The sequence below is a fragment of the Simochromis diagramma genome, unplaced genomic scaffold (assembly GCF_900408965.1).
Source record: "Simochromis diagramma unplaced genomic scaffold, fSimDia1.1 OVJJ01000557.1, whole genome shotgun sequence".
Taxonomy (NCBI): Eukaryota; Metazoa; Chordata; class Actinopteri; order Cichliformes; family Cichlidae; genus Simochromis; species Simochromis diagramma.
Genome location: NW_024387156.1, coordinates 1,368,015 through 1,392,228, shown reverse-complemented (window position 1 = coordinate 1,392,228; position 24,214 = coordinate 1,368,015). Strand labels below are relative to the sequence as shown.

At 44.1% G+C, this 24,214-nt stretch overlaps 1 protein-coding gene and 1 long non-coding RNA gene across 3 annotated transcripts in view; one reads left to right on the top strand and one right to left on the bottom strand.

Annotated features, from left to right (window-relative positions):
• Positions 1-24,214, top strand: part of LOC120744204 (potassium voltage-gated channel subfamily D member 2-like) — an 87,565-nt gene that overhangs the window by 48,641 nt on the left and 14,710 nt on the right. The gene's annotated exons all lie outside the window — the stretch shown is intronic.
• On the bottom strand, positions 19,181-23,641 carry LOC120744205. The gene is made up of 3 exons (XR_005698321.1): positions 23,434-23,641; positions 21,039-21,554; positions 19,181-20,386 (listed from the first exon to the last, which is right to left on the bottom strand). It is a non-coding gene; the product is annotated as an uncharacterized LOC120744205 (long non-coding RNA).

Genomic DNA, 24,214 nt, shown 5'->3' with positions numbered 1-24,214 from the left:
CTCTAGCATCTAATTCTGGTTCAGATCCAGGAACGATGCTGGCTTCAGCTCAGCTCCAGTCTGCAAACACAAAGACCTCCATCCTCCCTGCATGGATCCAAACCCCATCGCATGCATTCTTTTAACATGTTCTCATTAGACAGGCAAATAAATAGACATCATGCTGGCAGCTTTACACGCCTTTCAGAAGACATGTGCCATGCATTAGCAGTACACAGCATCATCGCAGGGACTCGAAGGGCCGGTGAAAAATAGATCAAAGTGTGGCTCGGTCGGCGAGTGAGTCTGAAGGATGTTAGAAGCCTTTGATAAAGAGAAAGTTATAGCCTTTTAATGATAGAGACATTTGTTTATACAGTTTCTGTATTAGCTGTTGTTCATCTGTCATTACGCACAACTCTGTTTTTTTAATGTTTCTCAGGAGAAGAATGCAGTAGAAGGAAAAGTGAGATATTGTGCTTGGATAGGGTCAGGGTGAGGGCTTGGGTATCACTTCCAATTAAAGACAAAATGTTCTGCACAGATCTATTCATAGTTAATAACACAAAATTAAGCAGCAGCCAGTGAAATCCAGAAACAACAGCAGAAGCACTGAAACAGATCAGACTAAAAGGTCTCCTTCAGAAGATACCCCACAGTCATTAAAAAACTGAGAATCTGAGTGGAATAAAAGAAGATTGAGATTCTTTTTTTTTTTTAAGTCACACCATCGACATGTTTCAGGCAGGTCATTACAGACAGGTGCAGACTGTGTGATCATAGTTGATGCTGTAAAGATGCTCTCTCTCAGTTTTGGACCACTGAACGGGTCGTTTTGTAACACCAGGCGATGCGTTTCTTTTCTACGCCTACTGAACGTCTAGTATTCACATCCGTAGGACCTCTGTGTACGTCTCATGTTTCCAGAGGGTGGCGCCTCCAAGATGGGATGGGCTCCTGAGCTAAAACAAAAGTGAGCAGCTGTTTGGTGGATTTGGAGCAGAAATGTTCCCAGTTTCTCGCAGACAGTTTCAAAATGTGAGCATTGACAAAGGACGTCGAGCAGATAGTCCGGTTCATAGACTGACACAAACGGCTACCGGTCACAAACACAACCACTTCCTCTTTCACAGCTCTTTACAATAAAACAGGATACTTTTAAAATGAACCCTGTATAATGCAGTTGTTAAACACATTGTGCTCCTTTTAAAAGGAATTCCACATTTTTTCTAAATACTTTGACCATTATTATTTTACATTTTAACGTTTTTGATATTTCAAAAATATTTTAATAAATAACAGTTTTAACCTAGTTACAAAAAATAAGATAAGAAACAGGAAACTGTAAATATTAAAAGACAAAAAAGCCTAATTTCTGCTGTTCTATACAGAAGAAATTTAAACTTAAAAATGATGCAAAATTGCATAACGCTAAGCTGTGCCTCTAATAAAACCTCTGTAACTTTGCTCTGCTTCAGTTCAGTAGGATCAGGTAATGTTCATATGTTGATTCATGGTTTTCTTCCATTTTTGATCTACTCTGATGAAGTCTCACAAATGTCATCTGTTTTTATACATAGATATAAAAATATGGATATGTACTGATAAACGATCAGAATTATAACATTTCTGACTGCCTGAGTCAAATTTGAATCTAGTCGATTATAGAATTTGAAATTGATACCCAGCCCTAATTCATATGTATCATGTTGACAACAATGTTGATATTTGTAAATAAAAAAATATTAAATGTATTAACCATGCAGATTTCCTGCTCCTGTCATAGATGTCCACATGACCCAGCCCAAAGATCAAATGTTGAATGTCATACTGATGTCCAGGCTGGCTCATGGTTGGACTTCTAAATTGTGGAAGCAGTTTGGACGTCGTGTAGATGTCCAGAATTGGTCGAGGATCATGATAGACATTATCTGCACGTCCATCCGACATCTAGTGTTAAGTGCAACTTTGCTTTGATATATGAACACAACCAGCTGAATCCGGCCCCACATTGTAGACGAGCTGCGCTCTTTGGCGCAGTGAGACTCAGACTGATTGTTGGCAATGTTGGAAATTTGTCTGTTCATAAATTTGACAGAGGTTAGTTAGTTAGTCAGTCACACTGTGATTGGTTGGAGACACGTTGCCTCCCACTAGGCGACCTGCGTGAATACCTTTAGATTGAAAGTGGTCCAGCTGATCACCACGACTATGTGCCATCATTTTTCTAAATGCAAGAAAAATCAGTGCGATCACCAGGAAACTGCAGATTTTTCCCCGTCGCAGGAAGGTCCCTGTCCTGTTTTTACTGTATTGTGACTGAACCTTCACCAAGCACAAGTCAAGAAGCTTTTCTTCATCTGGATATTTCATTTTAAGTGAAATCATTTCTTTTTGTTGGGTTTTTGATTGGAAGGCTCAAACCTGGTCCAGCCCTCCTCTCTCCATCTTCGTCTGATTGTTCTGAACAAAACACTGACTTCACACGGCGTAAAAACCTCCTCGTGTGACGCTCATTGAACATCTCAGCTGAGAATCTCTGCTACTTACTGCAAACACAATTACAGCAGGAGTTTCTCTGAAATGGCCTTAAATTACTTCATTTTTCAGTTGATTGGTGGAGCTGCTGGTGATTTGGAAAAGAGTTTCAGCCTAAACTCCTCGGGAGAAAGATAAATGAATCGATTTAAAGTGCGGAGAGGATGATTAACACAGTGCAGATAAAAATGCTGCATGTGTGCGTGAGCTTGTGTTCGTGATGTTTGCTTGTTTGTTATCAAGATTTCTTCTTTCTGTAAGGAGCACGAGCCTTTTCTTCTTTTCTTCAACACAATACATGTGAACACGCATGCAAATGGAGCCGGATATAGATTGGATGTGGGACGGAGGGAATGCAGTCAGTGTGTGTGTGTGTGTGTGTGTGTGTGTGTGTGTGTGTGTGTGTGTGTGTGTGTGTGTGTGTGAGTGTGCGCGCAGCAGAGGGATGAGTAGAAATCCTTGGGGGCGACAAAGTTAATTAAACAGAACACACACACACAGAATTATCATCAGCTTCCATTTTCTTATAAATAATATAATTTTTTTGCTTTATTATAAATAAAGCTCGCTGCCTCCAAACTGCTATTGTATAACATAGACATAGTACATATGTACACAGTACACACTAGTACAAACATGTGTGTGTACTCCTGTCCAGACTCCTCTCACTTCAGACTAGATTTGATTTCTGAGCGTCTGTGTTTAGTTTCATTGTAGCTTTTAGGGACGAATAAGAGGACCGTCAGAAAGTGCAGCTCTGCTGATCATCATGAGATGGAGGAGAAGGAGGAGGAGGAGGAGAGAATGGGTGACAAAGAGAAACAAGAAAATGTCTTTGTTGGTTTTTCATGAGCCAACACAATGCAGAGAACAACAGGATGAGGCACAGCAGAGACAAGAATGATTTTTTTTTTTTTAAATTTATAATAAAATACAAGAAAATACATGACACTTTATTAGGTACACCTGCTAGTACACCACATTCTTCCTTCAGAGCTGCTTTTTTCTTGATCAGATTCAATAAGGTACCTCTGAGGTTTTGGTATGTTGACATGACTGCATCACACAGTTTCTGCAGATGTGCCAGCTGCATCAGTGTTGAGAATCTCCCATTTCCCCACATCCCAAAGGTGCTCTGTTGAAGGCCGTCTGAGTACAGTGAACGCATCGTCATGTTCAGGCAACCAGGCTGTGATGATCTGAAGGCAAAAGGCGTGGAGTTTCACTGAGGGGCCCAAAGTGTGCCAAGAAAATCTCCTCCACACCAGCCAGAACATTAATACAAGGCAGGATCCATGATTTCATGAAGTTTACTCTAAACTCTGACCGACTGTGATTTATCAGAGCAGAGCATTTCTCCATCTCCTGGTGTTCAGTTTTGTGAGTTTGTGGAGTGGCATCAGTGTGCTCTTCTGCTGCTGGAGCCCTGCGTGTGCTTCTGCTGCTCTAGCCTATTGGCTTTAAGGTACAGAGATACTCCTCTGCAGACTGGTTGTAATGAGTGGTTATCTGAGGTCTCTTCTCCTCTGTGAGGTATTTTGTCGCAGAGAGCTGCTGCTCGCTGGATATTTTCTCTGTTTCAGACCATTCTCTGAACTGGAAAGTAGACCACCCATCATCTGCTGTTGTTTCAGCAATGAATGCTTGAAGTCATCAAATATAATTCACTTCCTGTGTTCTCTGGTCACCACGCCACTGTAACTCACTTCCTGTGTGGATGTAGCTTCACTGTAAAACATAGCAGCGGTGTGCTAATGGAATATAAATGTTTGGGTATAATACTGTCACCTTTCTGCTGCTGTGGAAACATTCCTGCTCCATAAACAGTTTGTTACCGTCTTTACCCTTTTACCCTAACTTCACCCATCCCCTCACACACTTACCTGATGGTCACCTGACGGTAGCGCTCAGGGTCAGAGGTGAACGGTAACCTATGTCCTGCACCATGATCATGTTCTTTCATCACACTTTGGACTTAACCCGGTTGCATGTTTGTAAAGTGTCTCTTCAGCAGTTCGCTGCAGTGGACAGTAAAGTAGTCTGAAACAAGTTATAAATAATTTCAAATGAAGACTTGTGACATTTAGAGAATAATTATGAAGCAAAGGAAAAATGAAATGTCATACGCTATAATCGGCTCCTTCAGATTTGATTACACAGCTGCCATCAGAGTTCATCTTCATCCCCCATCACACCGCAGGCTTTTCTAAAAATTCAAACTTTATTCTCATCGCTGTTTGGACTTTATTACTTTATTACTTTATTACTGACTCTTTGAGCTTTTACATCAGCTGAATGAGGGCTGTAAATGATTTGCACATCAGTTGTTTTTGCTATTATCATCCTCCACTTTAACCTGTGTGCTAATAATAAATGCAGTTCTTGGTGAAAAACAGCAGCCTTGTTGTAACTTTAAAGCGCTGTTAGTTTTTCAGGATTGGCTGCGTCCTTTCTTTGATCACCTGGAATAAAAAGGAGTTCACTTTTTTCTCTCTGCCGCTGTGACAACCTATCGTTGGCGTTCTGTCTGTAAAAGGCTGATTTACCGTCTCCTCGGCAGATCGTAACCTGAGTGTTTTACAGCTCCACCAGCTGATGATAAGCTCTCTGCTTTATGGACGTCCCTCCTCTTCTTCTGATGTGCTTTACTCTCTTATTCAGACTAACATCTCGGCCGTTTCAAGGCTACACTTTTACCCTGGCTCAACATAAATCTGCTGTGCAGCTGATTGAAGAGAAAAGAGAGCAGTAAAAGGAAAAAATGGCACACAGGGGAATAAACTGACCTGCTTTCTTTTCCCTTTTGCATACAGAGAGAGCAGTTATGCGCTATCTGGGTTTTATGCGTCTTGTATCCTTTTCTCTCACTGATTGTTGCTGGCGGTTGGCTGATTTTCTCGACCTTGGGCTCCTCGGCTTTTACCACGCCGAGGCTTTCTTTTTATCTTCCTTTAAAGCTTTAGAAGAAGAGGAAGCAGAGGACGGGGTCAGCGTATAAAACCATCTTTATCTCGATATTCAAGTACATCTCCTCTCGCTGCCTCGTGTCTCTCCTTCTCCTACACCGCTGAGCTCTGATGCTAATGTGCTGTCACGCTCAGCCCGAGGATGTTCGCTGTAGGGAGGCCATCAGGTCTCAGGGGACCAACAGATCCTGCTCCTCTCATATATAACCCTGCTCATTTATACGCAGCAGCGTGTTTTTAGGGAGGCGTTCCCTGACTTTGTCCACATACAGCTCAGAATCAGCCGGCACCCTCTGACCCCGGCACCTCGTCAGTGTCCCACAGTTCAGTTCAGACATGTTCTTCATCTCCTTCATGGCCACTGCATCAGGTCCCATTAGCAGATGGTCATGGTGTCATCGATGAAGGTGCTGGTGCTCAGTGAACAGCTGAGCACACTCTTTATTCTTTAGCTCTGTGCTATGCTGTGCTGTGGATGGCTGTATAAATAAAAGCTCTCCTGTTCTGTGCGAGGTGACCTCAGTTTGTGTTAGATTCCTCCAGAGTCCATCAGCTTGTCATAGTCGAGGTTTAAAACAGCGTGACACTTGGTGGTTTCATTCCAGGTCCTCACTCTGCACTGAGAGCAGAACGGCCACAAATGTCCGGCTGTGTCATCAGTTTACTCCCAGTAGAGCCATTACATCACAGCAGGGTCTTTAGCTTTGTCACCTTTACAGAGATGCTGCTGATTACGGTCTTACCACCGACCCTCCAAAAATACAAAATTGCTCATCTAATGTATGTTTGTATGTTCAATTGTTGCTGCGAATCCAGTGGAACTGACAAATTCTCCTGAAGTTCATCACATCAGATGTCTCTCTATCACCTGAGTGGAATATTTGAGCACCATGTCTCTGGTGAGATATTCATAGTAAAACAGCAAATTTTTTTATGCTGTAAACAAACCCAGGTGGGTATCTTAAAGTCGTCACAAAACGGCCGGAGTACCAAAAATCAAACCCACGTGCAGAAAACCCAATTCGGAGGCTGAGGAAAGGGTTCAACAAAGGTTTATTAACTAGCACAAGAATGATGTTTACGATGGCACTTGACTTTAGGCTTGACACATGGGGCATGAGGGTCTGGAAGAGAGGAGAGCAGTGTTAAAGCGGTAGCCAATGAGGAGTTCTGGAGAGGGTGGAAGCTATGAAAATCTTCGTCTTACTGTGCAGGTGGGAGATGGAAGCGTTGAAGGAGATGGGTCCGGATGGGTTTGGTGGTGTGTGTCAGCTGTCCTGAGCGGTGAAGATCCCGTGGTGGTGTAAGGGCAGGAGGGCAGGCAGGTGAGGCAAGGAGATGATTCTGAAAGCAGGCGGGTTAACCAGATTTCCAAGATGAGTTGTTCAGGGTGATGGAATTTCCAGGAGTAACTAGAACATAAGATTGCAAGGTTAGTAAAGCACTTGAGAATCATAGACATGAAGCGTGAGGCCTGGTTACCAACATAGGGTAGTTGACGAACTGGCGAGGAAGCAGTGTCAGCAAGCAGCTTAAATCTCCAACCTAATTGCCTCAATCAGCTTCAGGTGTAGGCCCTGCCCATGGGTGGATACCAGGGAGGTCCAGACCTTCAGCGGAATTTTCCAGCCACACACCCAGACCATGACAAAAGTAACAGTAAGCATCAAGTCTAAACAGAGGCGATTAACTCGTCGGGCACAAGTGTGAGTCATGTGGTGTCAGCCCACCTCTGTTTAAAGGATGGGTGTGCTGGGAAACAACCGATGCATGGAGGCCCTTCCCCACAGCTTCTTGGCCTAAGCACAGGGCGGACCTGTACAGCGTTCAGCTGTTTCACTGCTGCGCCACCTTTCCTATGATAACATAATGTACATGTGAGAACACACTGTATATCGATATTGATTAAGTATTTGGTTAAATAGCTGGAAACATGCTGGAGTGTGTGGTGGTCCATTTTCCTTGTCCTGGTGACCTCTGACCTTTGAGCTGTGGTTCGTTGCTGTGGTTGAGTTGGTAGATTTTGAGTTTTGCACTGTGTTTGGTTGTCACTGCAGCGTCTCATAGCTGATCTGACTGTATAAAACCCATTTACAGTCATTAGCAGCCCTGGAAGAGCCGAGCTCATTAGGAGGATTTTCACGCTTTGAAACCCAGCGGCCGCCTGCAGGGGTCAAAGGTCAGCGCTGTGGCACAGGGCAGACACATAATCTGGCTTTTCAATTAGTCACATTTGAAGTGAATCACAGCCTCTGAGGTCGAGACACCAAATTAGATTTATTATCCTGCGGGGTGAGACTGAGCTCCACACTCCTCCTTCTCCCCTCAGGACTCCATCTAATCTCTCATCCTCGCTCCATCTCCTCCTCCTCCTCTGACAGGAGGATGAATAAGACGACAGATCAATGAAGAAGGAAAACAGCTCTGATATTTTCAGATGCTGTGTCTCCATCAGTCTCTTTATGAAATCCTCTCAGATCCACGATCACGTTGCCTGCCCTCAGAAACGGGAACCATTACAACGCAGTGCACTTCATTTCCTTTAGCCAGGAGTGAGATGTCTCAGCCACTGATGGTCACATTTCCATCCTGTTACTGTGGATCTTCATGGCCGCTGTGGTCCTTCGTCTTTTTATAGCAACATTATTACACAAGTGCTGACAGGGTCCTGTGCTGGAACCTGTGGATTTAATTTAAAAAAATGTTGGATCCATAAGCATCTGGATTTGAAGATGTTTTTGTCAGACCTCAATCATGAAGCATGTTTTAGATCCATGCTGGTTGTGCTCAAAGGCAGCATGATACTGTAATCACTTTGACTGACAGATGGTGGTACCTGTCTGCTAGCTTCACCTGAACTGGACCTCTGGACATGTATGTGCTGTATTTTTAATGACATCATCTGACCAATAACATGTCCGCTGTGAGGTTCCTGTAGTAACAGAGCATCCAATAGGGCGGAGCTTCAGTTTCAGGATTTCATTTGGAATCATGAAGTAATAAAGAGCAGGTATCTATGTCTGAGTGATGCTCCGATACAGTTGGTGATGCAGGCTGACAACCAGGCTAGCTACAACCAGCAGATGACTAAGAGCTCCAGCCTCTCATCCAAATATGGGTCCTTCTGTTCAGTGCTTAATGCAACACTTCAGAAGTCCAAACCAGAGACGGCAAATCTGGAAATCCGTTCATTCAGTTTTATGACTCGCACACATTTTCGAAAACGCTGATCACAGGGTTCCATAGGAAAACAGAGGCATGAAGATGTTTCCTGTGGATCATCATGTTTTCATGTTTTTTCATCGCTTCACTCGCTCGAACTGAACCTGAGTTTCACAGCTACAGGAATCTGTTATTTGCTCTGTTTCGGGCTTCAAGACATATTTTTCTCTTCCCTCAAAATCATAACTGAACGTGGGACGTGATAATCTGATCAGTGTCTCACATCTCTCATCTTTAACTGAACATCATTGTGAGATGAGTGGAGACAGCAGCCTGAATGTTGACGCTGCAGCACAGCCCGTGTCCAGATGTTCCCCCAGAGAACGGATACTCAGGCCTGCACCGAGGCTGGGGCGTGCAGGGTCTCCATCTCACCCACCATCAGCCCCACATCGCCACTCCAATGCGAGAATATCCTAATGTAAGCGACAAATTTGTGGTGAATTTGCAGTGCGCTCTCACACTGACTGAGACGCCTGTGACAGGATGTAATTTACTGCAAATTAAACCCTGAAAATCTTTCTGGCTGCTCCTAGCACCACTCGAACGCACCGCAGATGGCTGCTGGCTGAGGCTCCGTCTTCTTCTGCTTCTTCTCCTGCTCAGCTCTCAGATAAACAGACTGCACACACACACACACACACACACTTTTACCAACTCTTTACTGCTAACCACAGACGATCTGAGGCGAGCATTCAGACATGACCACAGGAGGAGGCTCTGAGGTATTTGCAGCTCGTTCGTGTCCGTTTACGGTAAAACAGTTGCAGTGAGGGAGCCGCGCTCAGCTGCCATCAATCACAAATCCACGGTGTGAATGAAACGCAAACCATAACACTCCCAGTGAGTTAAGGAAATCAATGTGTTGTTCATGGCTGCATTTTATGATTGTGTGTCGACAGGGTGACCAATTTCCATCAAGCACTCGTAAAACCCAAAATATGACCAAACGTCAGAGTGGGGCTTAAAACCTCGCCATCCCTGCCCTCAGCTGCAGGCTGGGAGGCAGGATGGCCTCACACACTGCTGAATGCCTGTGCTCTGTCTAACCTCTGACACCACATCAATGTGCGGTCATCAGCATCCGTTTACCTGTATGTGTAAAGTTCCTGTTTATCTGATGGGCGTGTGGTTCTGGTTCAGCTCGTGCCTTTCCCGATCGCTGCTGGTTTGGACTTTTCTGCCTCCTCTTCCAGCTGTTAAAATGTACAGGTTTTATTTTTCTGCAATAATGACTGAATATTATGAGAAAACAAGAAATCTGAGGATGCCAGCTGAGTGTTTCTGTCTGATCTCGCAGTTTTTGGTGTCGGCAGCTGAAATGCAAACACAGATCCTTCTTTGACAGTGAATGCATCGTTATGAACATTATGAATCCAGCAGTACAGCTGCAGCTATCCAGCTGAAAGCTTCCATAAATCCAGGTTCCCATAAATCCACCTTCCTGTCAGCTGCTATCAGTACGAAGACATGATGCTGTCAGGTGTAATTACCGCCGCTTTCACTCGCTCGGTTTGCGTGCTCTGATTGGCTGCTGAAGCTGAAGGCGAGTCGATCTAAAGTGAGTCACAGCAGATCGCTGGAGTCATGCCTCAACCGGCTGATTGACGCTGACACTGACCTGATGACAACTGACACACACGCACACACACTGTGTTCTTATTATGGATGTTCAGTTCTGAAGGTTAGAAAAACTACAACACTGAAACCTCCTAACTTTTCCGTGCACGACAACATATAAAGGTATTTCCAGCTTTCCATCGGAGAAGTCTTGGGTTCTTCGGTTCGACCTTCAGCCTCACAGCTTGGCTGCTCGCTGATGTTTTCAGGATTTTAACCGACACTTTTCATTAACATAGTTATGATCTCAGGGTTTGTCCTTTGCAGTGAGTCTGAGGCAAACAGTGCAGGACTCCTGAAAAGAAGAGGAATAAAGTAAGTGTGTTTTAAAGAATATATTCTTCTGGTCTGATCAGACAGTGAACTCACCACAGGCAGTGGGCTCACCCTGCTGGGTCAGATCTGGATGTTTTGGTTGCAGATGTCAGTGGGATTCTGAGAGAGGACCAGAAAATTTAAATCTTCCTTCAGGTCTCTGCTGGCTGATTGATTTTCATCATATCCAATCAGCAGAGCCTCCTGGGAGCCGTAGTTAATTATTAATATCCATGTAGCTTAAAGTATTGATAAAAAGAAGATCCAGTATGAAACCACTGAGGCAGAGAAAAGGAAGAGGCTCGTCTAATTATCTCCATGTCAGCCTCTATAGTGAGTTCTAACCCTCGAATGTGAGGCAGCACTCTCTGCTCCAGATGAGATGTGAATAAACACCATCCTGATGGCTCCTGCAGTCTGACACTCACTGCAACACTCACTGCTTCAGCGAACGCTGCGGAGCAGTGGGTTTCCTCGTTCCTCCCAGCGGGCTGACCTCTCTACAGCTGCACAGACCACATGCAAAAAACAGCCAAAGTTATTATTTTCAATCTGTAATGGAACCTCTGAACCATTTTTCAGCCTGTTCATGCAAAATCCAACATCATTATCTTCTCCCACAAATGGATTTCCACTCCCATTTATCATCATAATTTCCTCTTCGGCACAAAACTTTCCTGCTTCAAGTAAGCATGGAAACTTTTCTGCAATCGGGGGAAAGATTCTTTTCTTCCAATTATTAAATCCAGTTTATTTTTAATTTCATTCATCATTCATGTTGATGAGCTGCTGTGTATAAGCGCTCATGTCTTCTCCTGACCAGCTTCACCAGAACTGCACAGAGCTGCTCTATATTTAGACTCTGCAGGTGTGTGCATGTGTACCTGTGTGTGCGTGTGTGTGTGTGTCAATGACTGGTAACAGCAGACGTCAGCTCAGAGGATTTTTCTGATTCTGTCGGTGAATCTTTGCTCTCTGTGTGCTGAAACCATTAATTAGCTTTAATACAATTAATGTAAACCTCATTTACCGCCTACCAACATACTGATTACACACACACGCACACACACACACACACACACACACACACACACGCACACACACACACACACACACGCACACGCACACACACACACACACACACGTAATGAAGTCATGTGACTGATACGATCCCAGAGAAGGTTCCGGAGCTCATCGGTGAGTCTCAGTGAGGAAACAGTGCTGCTGGTCCCAGAGGAGTCGGTTTCTGGAATTCAGGGAGGAATGTTCTGCTGTTCCTGATGTAATGGCACAAACACACAGCAAAATGGAATATGGAATTCCACTGGAATATTTCTAACATTTTGAGTTATTTTCCAGTGTTAGAAAATCAGCACTGCTCAGTGTTAGCCATTGTTAATCTTCAAAACTGACTAGGTTACTTTTAAACATATAACACTGTCAAAAGTGTTAATTTAACACTCAACAGTGTTGTATTTAACACTCAGAGGTGTGGACCCATATAGACACTCTCTAGTGTTAATTTAACACTGGAGATTTTGCTGTGCAGTGGAAACTATTCCCCGGCCACAGCTCGTTCAGTCCTGGATGGCCTTGAACACACTGTACAGCAGCTGTACAGATGTTTTTCCACTTCATTTGACTTTTTAGCATACGCCCCTCGTACACCTGTGTGTTTGCTGAGTGCTGATGTATCACCACATAGCCATTAGCCATTTTATCCTATAAACACCGATATTTGCATCCTTCTGTTCCCCCTGCTGACCCTGTTTTGCTGCAGAGCTCTGCTTCTCTGTCTCTGTGATTTTTACCCTTCCAGCATTTGTGGATCACACGGTTAGAAACCCATAGACAAGCTAATCAGACTACCTAAATAGCTTACTCCTAACTTTGTTTAGTTCGGTCTAACTACAGGGAGTGCAGAATTATTAGGCAAATGAGTATTTTGTTCACATCATCCTCTCCATGCATGTTGTCTTACTCCAAGCTGTATAGGCTCGAAAGCCTACTACCAATTAAGCATATTAGGTGATGTGCATCTCTGTAATGAGAAGGGGTGTGGTCTAATGACATCAACACCCTATATCAGGTGTGCATAATTATTAGGCAACTTCCTTTCCTTTGGCAAAATGGGTCAAAAGAAGGACTTGACAGGCTCAGAAAAGTCAAAAACAGTGAGATATCTTGCAGAGGGATGCAGCAGTCTCAAAATTGCAAAGCTTCTGAAGCGTGATCATCGAACAGTCAAGTGTTTCATTCAAGATAGCCAACAGGGTCGCAAGAAGCGTGTGGAAAAACCAAGGCGCAAAATAACTGCCCATGAACTGAGAAAAGTCAAGCGTGCAGCTGCCAAGATGCCACTTGCCACCAGTTTGGCCATATTTCAGAGCTGCAACATCACTGGAGTGCCCAAAAGCACAAGATGTGCAATACTCAGAGACATGGCCAAGGTAAGAAAGGCTGAAAGACGACCACCACTGAACAAGACACACAAGCTGAAATGTCAAGGCTGGGCCAAGAAATATCTCAAGACTGGTTTTTCTAAGGTTTTATGGACTGATGAAATGAGAGTGAGTCTTGATGGGCCAGATGGATGGGCCCGTGGCTGGATTGGTAAAGGGCAGAGAGCTCCAGTCCGACTCAGACGCCAGCAAGGTGGAGGTGGAGTACTGGTTTGGGCTGGTATCATCAAAGATGAGCTTGTGGGGCCTTTTCGGGTCGAGGATGGAGTCAAGCTCAACTCCCAGTCCTACTGCCAGTTTCTGGAAGACACCTTCTTCAAGCAGTGGTACAGGAAGAAGTCTGCATCCTTCAAGAAAAACATGATTTTCATGCAGGACAATGCTCCATCACACGCGTCCAAGTACTCCACAGCATGGCTGGCAGGGAAGGGTATAAAAGAAGAAAAACTAATGACATGGCCTCCTTGTTCACCTGATCTGAACCCCATTGAGAACCTGTGGTCCATCATCAAATGTGAGATTTACAAGGAGGGAAAACAGTACACCTCTCTGAACAGTGTCTGGGAGGCTGTGGTTGCTGCTGCATGCAATGTTGATGGTGAACAGATCAAAACACTGACCGAATCCATGGATGGCAGGCTTTTGAGTGTCCTTGCAAAGAAAGGTGGCTATATTGGTCGCTGATTTGTTTTTGTTTTGTTTTTGAATGTCAGAAATGTATATTTGTGAATGTGGAGATGTTATATTGGTTTCACTGGTAAAAATAAATAATTGAAATGGGTATATATTTGTTTTTTTAAGTTGCCTAATAATTATGCACAGTAATAGTCACCTGCACACACAGATATCCCCCTAAAATAGCTAAAACTAAAAACAAACTAAAAACTACTTCCAAAAACATTCAGCTTTGATATTAATGAGTTTTTTGGGTTCATTGAGAACATGGTTGTTGTTCAATAATAAAATTATTCCTCAAAAATACAACTTGCCTAATAATTCTGCACTCCCTGTACATGCATGTGTCGGATGGTCAACTTGGACACCAGGAAGAAGAGACACACCGATAACTGTGTATGAACAGTGATCAGTGCCTCATAGAGAAATATGAGCGTGATGTTGAGCAGACAGATGTTGTTCTGCCACACTGATGTCTACAGATATGAATCACTCTGCAACACGAGTGAGGCTATGGTCTGAAGAAGTTTACAGCTGAACCTTCACAGTGGAATTAGTGATGAGCACTGATAAGGTGAGCTTTTAGTGAGGGCTGGCAACCAAAATAGCTTGTTTCAGTCAGATGATGAACTGATGGGCTGTGTGAAGCGAACGTATCGGATAGATGGAGAGGTCGTGTTCAGGCCTTAAACATAGCAGACAGGTTCACCTTTCACAGTCAGGCCTGTTTCTCTAAATAAGGCGACAGGATCCATCTTTTAAACCTGTGTCCTAAACATCACCTAAATAAGGTGTTTAATGGCGGTTCATGGCGAGGTGAAGGTAAATATAATAAAGTACTAGGTCTCCATCAAGTACACAGGAATGCTTCTTTTATATACAGAAAGGACAGAATCAGATATATCAGCATTTCTTATTTAATCAGTTTGTCAAATGTTTGAATGAACACTTAGTTCTTGTTTTCTGAGCATCTCAGCCTGCACTGTCTCCTCGTCATAGCAGACCCCCGCACTCGTCATGGTCTGTAAACTATCTGTGGGGATGGGAAGCATTAACAGTAAAAGTGACCGTGATGGTGTCAGTGCCGTGGCGGGAGCGTAAACACGAAGCCCACAGACTAATGGGCGTGGGTTTCTTCTTCTACACCCGTGTGCGTGTTTTAGACGCTACGAAGCCGCCTGCTGTCAGCGTTTTAAATGAAGCAGTGAGCGTGGCAGACTCATGGCTGAGAGTCTGGAGAGCAGTCTGAGGTTGTCACTAGCACCATTCAGATTGGTCACAACAGACCAAACACTCTCTATTTACAACTGTTTGTTTGATTTTGGCCTGACTAATTCATTAATTTCAAACTTTAGGAGTGACACGCTCACTTAACACAAACAGAGCTGATGGAGACTGCAGAGGAGCCTCAGAGCTGCTCGCGTGTCATTATATTTACCTGGAAGATAGCAGGTGTTAACCTGAGGGAATCCCTGGCCCTCCCTCCCCATCCTACTGCGCCACTGCCGGCTGCTGCTGCTGAACTCGTTTTCAGAGGTCAAAATATCTGCAGAAATATCAGCAGCAAATTTGAAACGCTCCTATCACTTTCATATCAGCAGAATCACGGGATCGGTCAGTCACTTCTGCTGCGCTGAATCCCGGCAGCTTCCTCTGTGCTGCTTCTTTTCTGCTCCAACTTGGACACGTATTAACAGACCGACACATCCAGGTTTCTATCTGCCGACTGCAGACACTTGGTTGCGGTTCAGAAATTATGTTGGGTTATATTTCTAACTGTGGACTGAAGCTGAACCTAAGTGTGAACAAACAAACAGCAGGTGAATCTCAGAGATGGAGAAGGTAAAGACCATGCCACAGGTGAGCGGAAGCAGTTTCAGTATGAATTTAAGCTGATCTTTATTATCAGTTACCCGAGGCTGGAACGCTGCAATGTGTATAATGTTGCTAGTCCTCAGAGCTGCACTGGTCAGCTGATCTTAATGAGAAAACAGTGATTCAGTCTGGGAGTCATTTCCTGTTCAACCACTGGGTCTCAGCATCGCCAGTTCTTCAGACATTCCACTTGTAGAACTTCTTTCAAAAGAAGGCTCACATGTTGTTAGCCAATGAGTGAGCAGTTTCACAGTCAACCACACCCCTTGTTGAGGAGATGGCAACCTTAGATACGCTGATCTCGAGACTTGACAAACGATCGTTTAAACCGTATGTGGCGGTGTCACACTGTAGCGCCCCCTGGCTGCAGCAGTTAGATAAAACTACCTCTGAAATCAACAGCTGAACTGAACTGAGCTGCATGAACCGAATAACCTCCGACAGAGTCAAGCAGGCGGAGGAGAAAGTAAAACCTCACATAAACATCACATGATGACGAGAGGAGCAGAACAAGTTCCAGTGAAAAATCCACACTGAAATATGAAACTCCACAATACTGGACACAGTTCATCTGTGTCTGCCTCTGTGTGTGTGTGTGTTTGTGTGTGTGTGTTAAACTGGATTACCATGTATTGTGTTGGCTTGAGGGATTAGACATGATGATTAAACTGCCTTTTGTCTCTTTAATCTATTGAACAGAGAACAGGCTGAACAAGCAGCCAAAACACACACACACACACACACACACACACACACACACACACACACACATATTATATAGCATATAATGTGTGTTTGTGTCTGACCTTTGTGTTTTCAGAGGTTTGGGGCGACGAGCATTCAGATTAGAGGAAAGTTAATCGTGTCTGTTTCAAAGTTCCTGTGGCCGATTGTGGAGCAGTGACATCACAGCACGCTGTTTGAGTACCTGTGCGAGGCTCGGGGTGTCCTGACTGTCGGGACACTGCACAGCTGTGACCTCGGCCTGACTCGAGTTGTAGTAACCCAGAGGGAGATACTTCCCTGCAGAACATGTTTCTGACAGCTTTGTTTCTACACATACGGATATCACAAAGAGATACGATGAGCTGATTACAGGAGGAAACTTTCTCGAGCACCTCGAGCAGCTCCAGCAGTCACACTCTGCCTCCCCATTAATCCATCCTAATTTAACAGCAGCACTCGCAGGCATCGTGTTCCTGAGTGTCTTCTCGAACACTTACTGGGCTGATCTTTTGTAAGCTGCCTCATTTTGTTTGCATCTGCTGGTGGTTGTGCTCTGGTGTGTTTTTATCTGTGTGACATACTCTTGTGTATGTCACACACTAAAGTTTGTGGCACCTTCGTTCAGCTAGTTTCATATTAAAGGCGTTTTACCTTTCACCTGCACAGTCTGGACCTGCTGCAGGACCTGGCCTCCTGTCCTGGTGTGTAAAGAGACCGCCTTAAGCAGTGGCGGTGCAGGGGGAGGTTAGGCTAAAAACAAGCCCGTGCCTTCTCACTCTGACACTAATGATGCTCTGTCTGTAATCCCTGACAGAGTCATGAACCAAGGCATCCGCAGGTGTAAACAATTTACAGCTTTTAAAATGGTTTCAGATTCACTTTAAGACACAAAGCACTCCAGACACAGAGTGACCGAAAATCATCAGCTTTTTTCAGACTGAACTTCCATTTTTAAATTTCTGGAAACTGAGAGCGGACTGCTAATGTGCAGTCTGCATCTTGCTCAGAGCTCCTGCTGTAGCATTACAAGTACTGACCCTTTGCTGAGCCTAAGCTTAAACCTAAGCTACTACTGTTAAGATGTCTAAAGTATTGTACTGCCCTCTGATTACCATGTGGGATAGATGTGAAGCCAGTGCAGGCGTCTGTAGGTTGGTTTCATCACAGTGACCCTCCTTAGTTATGAGGACAGACCAGGAAGACCTTCCAGGTGTCGAAGGTCAGCAGTCAGCTCTCAGCCCCTGCTATGAATAACAAGAGAGAAAATGCAATACAAGGGCGCGTGCGCACACACACACGCACACACATGCACACACACACACACACACACACACACACACACACACACACACACAGAGGTAGCTTAGGAGCTCAGGTGTGTAGGCGAGGAAGCGAGCTGCGACGGGGTAATTAGCAACAGTCGAGTCCCATAGAGAGACTTCACAGAGAGGGAGGGAGGGGGTTGTTACGGTGACAGGTGAGATAAATCAGGATGGATGGAGGCGGAGTCTCCTCTTATTACCTGTCAGCAGCAAATTAATTGCCACTAAAAACATCCCGGCCCTCTGTGTGTGCTGCAGCTGTTTGTGAAAAGTCACACTGAATTATTCAGTGGGTTTCAGGGAGGTGACGGCGAGCCGGGTGCATCCTAGCATGCCTTGCAGAGCCGAGCACAGCTGCGGGGTTATAGGCTGATGTGTCGTTGATTTTATTCAGGTGTCAGTGCCAACTGAACGTGTTTACTCGCTTTCAGTCCTCATCGACTGCAGTTGCAGGTGTAACCTGAGGTGTGCTCCAGGTGGGTTTTGTGTCCATCACAGGAACTTTACCCAGGAAGGACTTGAGCTTCAGAACCTTTCCAGTGACACTGAGTTCAGTTCTTTTAGGGTGGAACTCAGTAAAGTATCTCACTGTACCTTCAGTGGTGATGAAGGAGTGCCTCTGGGCCCTTTCATGAGTACTGATTTGTATCTCACTCAGACCATCTGGTGACAGTTTTGACCTATTAGATCACCTGATCTTCCATGCAAGGATATTCAGTCACACATTTGTACATTTTGGCCCTTGAAAGGAGATCCAAGAATTCACTGTGGTACACAGCAATGGACTTTTACTGTAACCCAGTTTCTGAGAGTACAGGTACTTGTTCCCCACACTGGTGACGTGAACAGAGCGGTGACCATGTCTGTCAGCCTTTATCGAAACCAATAGACTCTGCATTCCATGATCTGCCGTGAGCAGCAGGAAGCTGAGCCCCTCTGCTGGGCTGTGGTGATGATGTCTGTGTACAGACTGCTACTCATACATCGCATCAAAACTTCATTTATTGTTTATTACTGCTGTCATCACAGAGTTTAACCACCTGACACTTTGGAGTAGAAACTATTTTCTCAGCTGAGAACAGTGTTGGAAGAAGCCACACGTTGACTGATGGTATTGATTCATTTCTTCTCAGTTTGACACCCGTCATTGTCGAAAACCTGCACTTGCAGTTTTTAGCTTTGGCAGCGCAGCAGCAGGAAACCAGCAGACGAATTCGCACACAGCTGCACAAGACCTCTCCACAAGACCGAGGGGTCCATCTGAGGGTTAAACATTTCCCGATAGATTACATTTGTCTTTAAGAGATTTTAGATCATGGTGGAAATAACAAAGCTTTTGTTCCTCTTACCCTGCTAGCACCAGAACCTGGTCGCTCAGTCACCAGTGTTTACCCACTGAGCATTAGAGTGCCAGTAGTAGTCTTTGTTTTTACATGAAGAGAGTCATTACCAAACAGCTAAATGTTCCACAGGCTGGTATAACTGCACAGCTGATGAACGTTTCCTACAGTTTTACATGTATTCATGTCTGATTATGAGCATCACAAGTTTATCCTCAGAGGAGAGGAAACGGTTCTCTGCATCTGAACCAGTCTGCAGACGGCTGAGGAGGAGAAGACTACCTTTCACCTTTCAGAGCTTAATGTTGTTTAGACAGCTGCCCCATTCATCATTTTCAATAGGTCTTTGGGTGGATGTGTTATAGAGGGTTAGAACCAAACTAAACACTGGTGCTGTATGTTTACTGGGACAGATCATCTCATGTTGTTTCATCTGCTGGAGTAAAAAGTGAAAGTGTGATTGAATTAAACGGACTCGTGTAAGAGGAAAGTTTCTGGTTTCGACTAGTTGAAGTTTAATGAGACGTTTTGTTGACAAAGGGAAAAATGTTTCATCGTTTAATAAAAATATCAGCAACAATGCGGCAGTCGTTCTTCATCCAAACTCTGTGCTGATTGTGCCGTTAAATAAACACTCCATCACTGACAGCGGTGGCCATTTTGTCCCTGGTCCCAGGCGGCGGTGGTGTTAGAGTGATCTTCGATCAACAGAATGAGAGATGAAGGGTTCGGTGCTGCGCCCTCCTCCGTGTCAGCTGCTGCAGGACTCACAGTGCACTTAGTTCAGGTCAATAGATCAATGGATCAATAGAGCTCCACCTGTGATGTCATCGATTGTTCAGTGTTCCCGCAGAGACGATCATCAGGACCAATCAGAGGTTAAAGCTGAAGGCAGAGGCTCAGCGGGAGCTCATGGATTAGTTGTCTGTTTTTATAAATGGCTGCACATCGGCACATTGATGCATCTTTCTTCAGATTCACAGCTCCTCTGCGGTGATTGATAGTTTTTATTTTCACATCAATATCTGTTCTCGCACGCTGATGGCTTATCATTTTTAAGTTTTCCCTGAAAATACAGCACATTTTATATAAGGGGGAGATCAATCTGAACTGAACTGAACCTGTCTGCCAGTTTCTGCTCTCTCCTCTGTCAGGACATTAAGCCTACAGCTAAAAACCAGAAGTGTTCTTAGAGCTGATCTTCCACCAGGGTGCTGGATTTTGCCACTTTAAAGAAACTAATCCACATCCAGCATCTTCATTTTCTCATCTCTCCACCAATAAGACAAACTGCACTGATCTTCAACTCCACTCGCCTCAGCGGAGGAATACTTACATCTGATTGGCTGGAAAAATATCAAAAGCAAAACATGAGCAGAGATAACTCATGGATGAAGACATAAAAACACATGTGATGAAGACTCACACAGGGAGCACTGATGTTGTTTTTTTCACATAGTGCCTCCTGCAGGGTTAACTCTGAAAGTACAATTTGTTCTTTATCATGTTGCTCCATGTTCTCTGCGGATCTGTTTAGACCAGGGGTCTCGAACTCCAGGCCTCGAGGGCCGATGTCCTGCAGGTTTTGGATCTCACCCTGGGTCAACACACCTGAATCAAATGATCAGTTCATTACCAGGCCTCTGGAGAACCAAGACATGTTGAGGAGATAATTTAGCCATTTTAATCAGCTTTGTTGGAACAAGGACACATCTAAAACCTGCAGGACACCAGCTCTCGAGGCCTGGAGTTCGAGACCTCTGGTTTAGACCTTCCAGTCAGAGGAAGCTGGAGTCAGCATGGTTTGTGTGTTTGTGGTCTTTGTTTCAGCTTCTTCTTTTTATAGAGAGCAATGGAAACACCCCAAAACATTCAGACCTTCTAATCATTTCGCTGGGAAAAAGGTTTCAGAGGCTCATTAAATTTTTTTCCTGCAGACCTGAGCACCAATGAAAGGTTCACATTTTACAAAAATTTAAATGAACTAACAGCTTCTACCTTAAAACCACAGTTCGAGCTTTCGGTTAGTGATTGGTTGGGGGTTTTACGCCCCAGTTGCCTCTGAGTGAGGCCCTGCTGCCTGTGGCCTCTGCCCACAGAGGAAACAAATTCAGTCTGTAGTAGTAATTCTGCTGTAGTGTCTCCGTGATAAATAATGCTGTCTTCTTCTTTATAAATGTTCCAAATCTTGCTGCTGGTTGTTCCAACGTAGATGTTCAAGATGCATAATCACTCAACCTGACGGAGGTCGAGAGCCTTACTGTCTCTGAGTGAGGCGAGAGTCTGTAATGAAGGTGTGACGTGAGATAAACAGAGCTTATCTCTCTGTAGGATGAGGGATTCATAATGTAGCAATGGACGAGGGGGAATCTCTTTAACGAGGTTCTGGAAGGCTGAAACAACTGTTGGACCAATGTTTTTATTGGCATGATTATGTCGATGTCTCTTCAGCAGTCACTTTCTCTATCTTGTTGTATGCTTTCCTGGACTGTCAGGAAGCGGGAAACTTAAAACCTGCAGGAACACGAAGATAAAATACAAAAATAAAATGAAGGATTAAAAAAATGACAAAAATTTTAAAATATTAATGTAGAAAAAAATACTTTAGTTTGATGGAGAAAAACTCCCGTATACAATTTTAGGCAACTGAATAAAGATAATTGTAATGAGACTGTAATCACGTGAGGATCCTGGAGGAGATAATGATTTCATTTTAAAAGGAGGTGCAGATTATTTTCTGTTGTTGATCAGTTCACTTATTAAGGTCTGAAAGCTTAAAAAAAGTAATGTTCTCACCCAGCGTGTTCCATATCTAATCAGCGGATCATTACTGACAATTATGGCTCTTCAGGTAAACATCAGGATTTAATTCATTGCCGTCCATGTTTTTTTCTTTAATTATCTGATCATTCATGTAATTTCTACTCTCCTCTGTGCTTTGTGTCTGAAGGCTACAGTTAATTGAAGTTTCTCCTCCGTGTGGTTAAATGAGCGCGCTGCTTAAAGTCAGAGAGCTGCTAATGGCTGCTCTTTGAGTCGTCATTAGATCGAGGTCCGCAGCTGCTTTACACACACCAATTATTCCACATTATCAGAGAAGAGCACAGAGAGAGGACTAACAGAAACAATCCTGGAGACAGACCAGATGACAAAACGGTGAATACCAAACATCAGACCCAAACAAACATGATAGGTGGACAGGACGTTTGATTCAAACAGTAATAAGATCGTTCAGCTGGTCCCCTGCATCCTTTTGAAGGATCTCGTGGTCTTTTTAACATCCACTCTGGGCATTTTGCTTCACAGAGCAACAAAAGCCAACAGCAAACCATCAACCAATCTTACAGCTGTCCCAATGGTAGCATCTGGATCCATAGTGAAGTTATGGTGCAGAAAGAAACACGTTTTAAATGTCTGATTTTTGTGCTCCTCTAAAGATGCTTTAAGGTTTTAAGCTCTGAGCTAACCTTCTGACCTAAAATACAACCAAGAACCAGGTACAGCAGTAGTAGTTCCAGAAGCATTGGTGCTACAGTGGAACCCCGACTTACAAAATTAATTTGTTCCCGAGGGTCTTTCGTAAGTTGAAGCACCCATCGCGCCTTCTGAGTGAACGATAGGTTATAGGCTAACTGCTAACTGCAACAACAATACGTCGTTCAAGTGGAACAGCGAAGCGCAAGTACAAAAGCCAAGGGGTTGTCACATGATTCGGAAGGCATTGTGGGAATTGTGGTCATTGTGGGCTCAGCCAATCAGAGCCAGCGGATTTCGTTACGCGGGCATTTTGCCGTAACACGGGCAGAAATATTGCCGTTAAGTGCCTTTGTAACTTGAATTTTTTGTTAAATGGGGTATTCGTAAGTCGGGGTTCCACTGTACTACACCTTGGGAAGTGACTTTCTGCGTAACACCAGCACCACGCACACCGGATCTCTAAAGACACCAGTGCAGGTGATCTCTCTTGTTCCCAAATGAGACTCTTACCCAAGTCTCATTTGGGCTGTAAGTGACAGACAATATATCATAAAGTCTAAGTTCAAATACTGGGATGGTCAAAAGCATGAATAATAAGCAGATGCATGGATGAATAACTTCAAATATTTAACTGTGGGTATTATCTCTCCACTGTAACTGAACTGTAACTTAATACGATAAAGGGCCGACTCTAATCTTCTGTTGCATCTTTTTTTCACAAGATTCAGGTTTGAACACATGTGACTAAACTTGTCATTGAGTAAAAAAAGTAGTAAAGGGGCGGCAATTAATTTAAATATGAACATGCATAATAGAGAAAATAAAGGTGTGGAGTATATCAGCAAAACTTCATCTTAAACATTTAAACATTTCATTTTAATTAACAGTTAAAATAATTGTGATGGACTCCCTGTACCTTCATCCAACAGAGTGACCCTGTCCTGGATGGTGTGGCGGAGCAGGTCCTTATTGACGCTGTTCTGATTCAGGTCAGCAGTCTGAGCTGTTTACAGGAGAATCTGTGTCAGTATTCAGATGTAAAGGGAACTCGGGCTGAGTCACTGCAGGCGAGCGTGAGCCTCAAGAGGAGCTGCTGCTGGTCAAAAGCAGCGTTTCAACAATGTGACAGAGACTGATGGACTCTGCCTGTGGATCTATTTTCAGGGCTTATTAATGCAAAACAGTGACAGCTGGGGAATACATTTGCATCCTCTCTGCCTTCTTCCTCTCTGCATTTGCTCATCCTCCTCGCTTCTTCCTCTGCTCTTCAGACTCCACAGCTGCCACCTAATTGGTGTTTGTGTGTGGATGAAATGTGAGCGGCTGAAATAAAAATCCATCTGAAACCACCGGATCGTTCTGATAATAAAGTAAATGAAGGAGACGGAAAGCCGAGGTCAGGTAAACGTGAAGGACAAACTGCTGTGTGCAAATTAAAACAGCAGCAGCAGAAGAAGAATGATGACGCTGAGGCTGGATGGGTTTCCAGTTGCAGATATGAGTGATGGAGGTGTGTGCCGTCATCAGAGCTGAATGATGAGCATTTATTTACTGTAAGGTCCTCACTTCGAACTAACCACACACGTGTGTGTAGGTGTGTGTAGGTGTGTGTGTGTGTGTTGAAGAAGATGGATGTTGACCCTGACAGCTTCAATCTGTCACAGTGACGAGTTTAAAAATAGAGAGATGAATAAAAG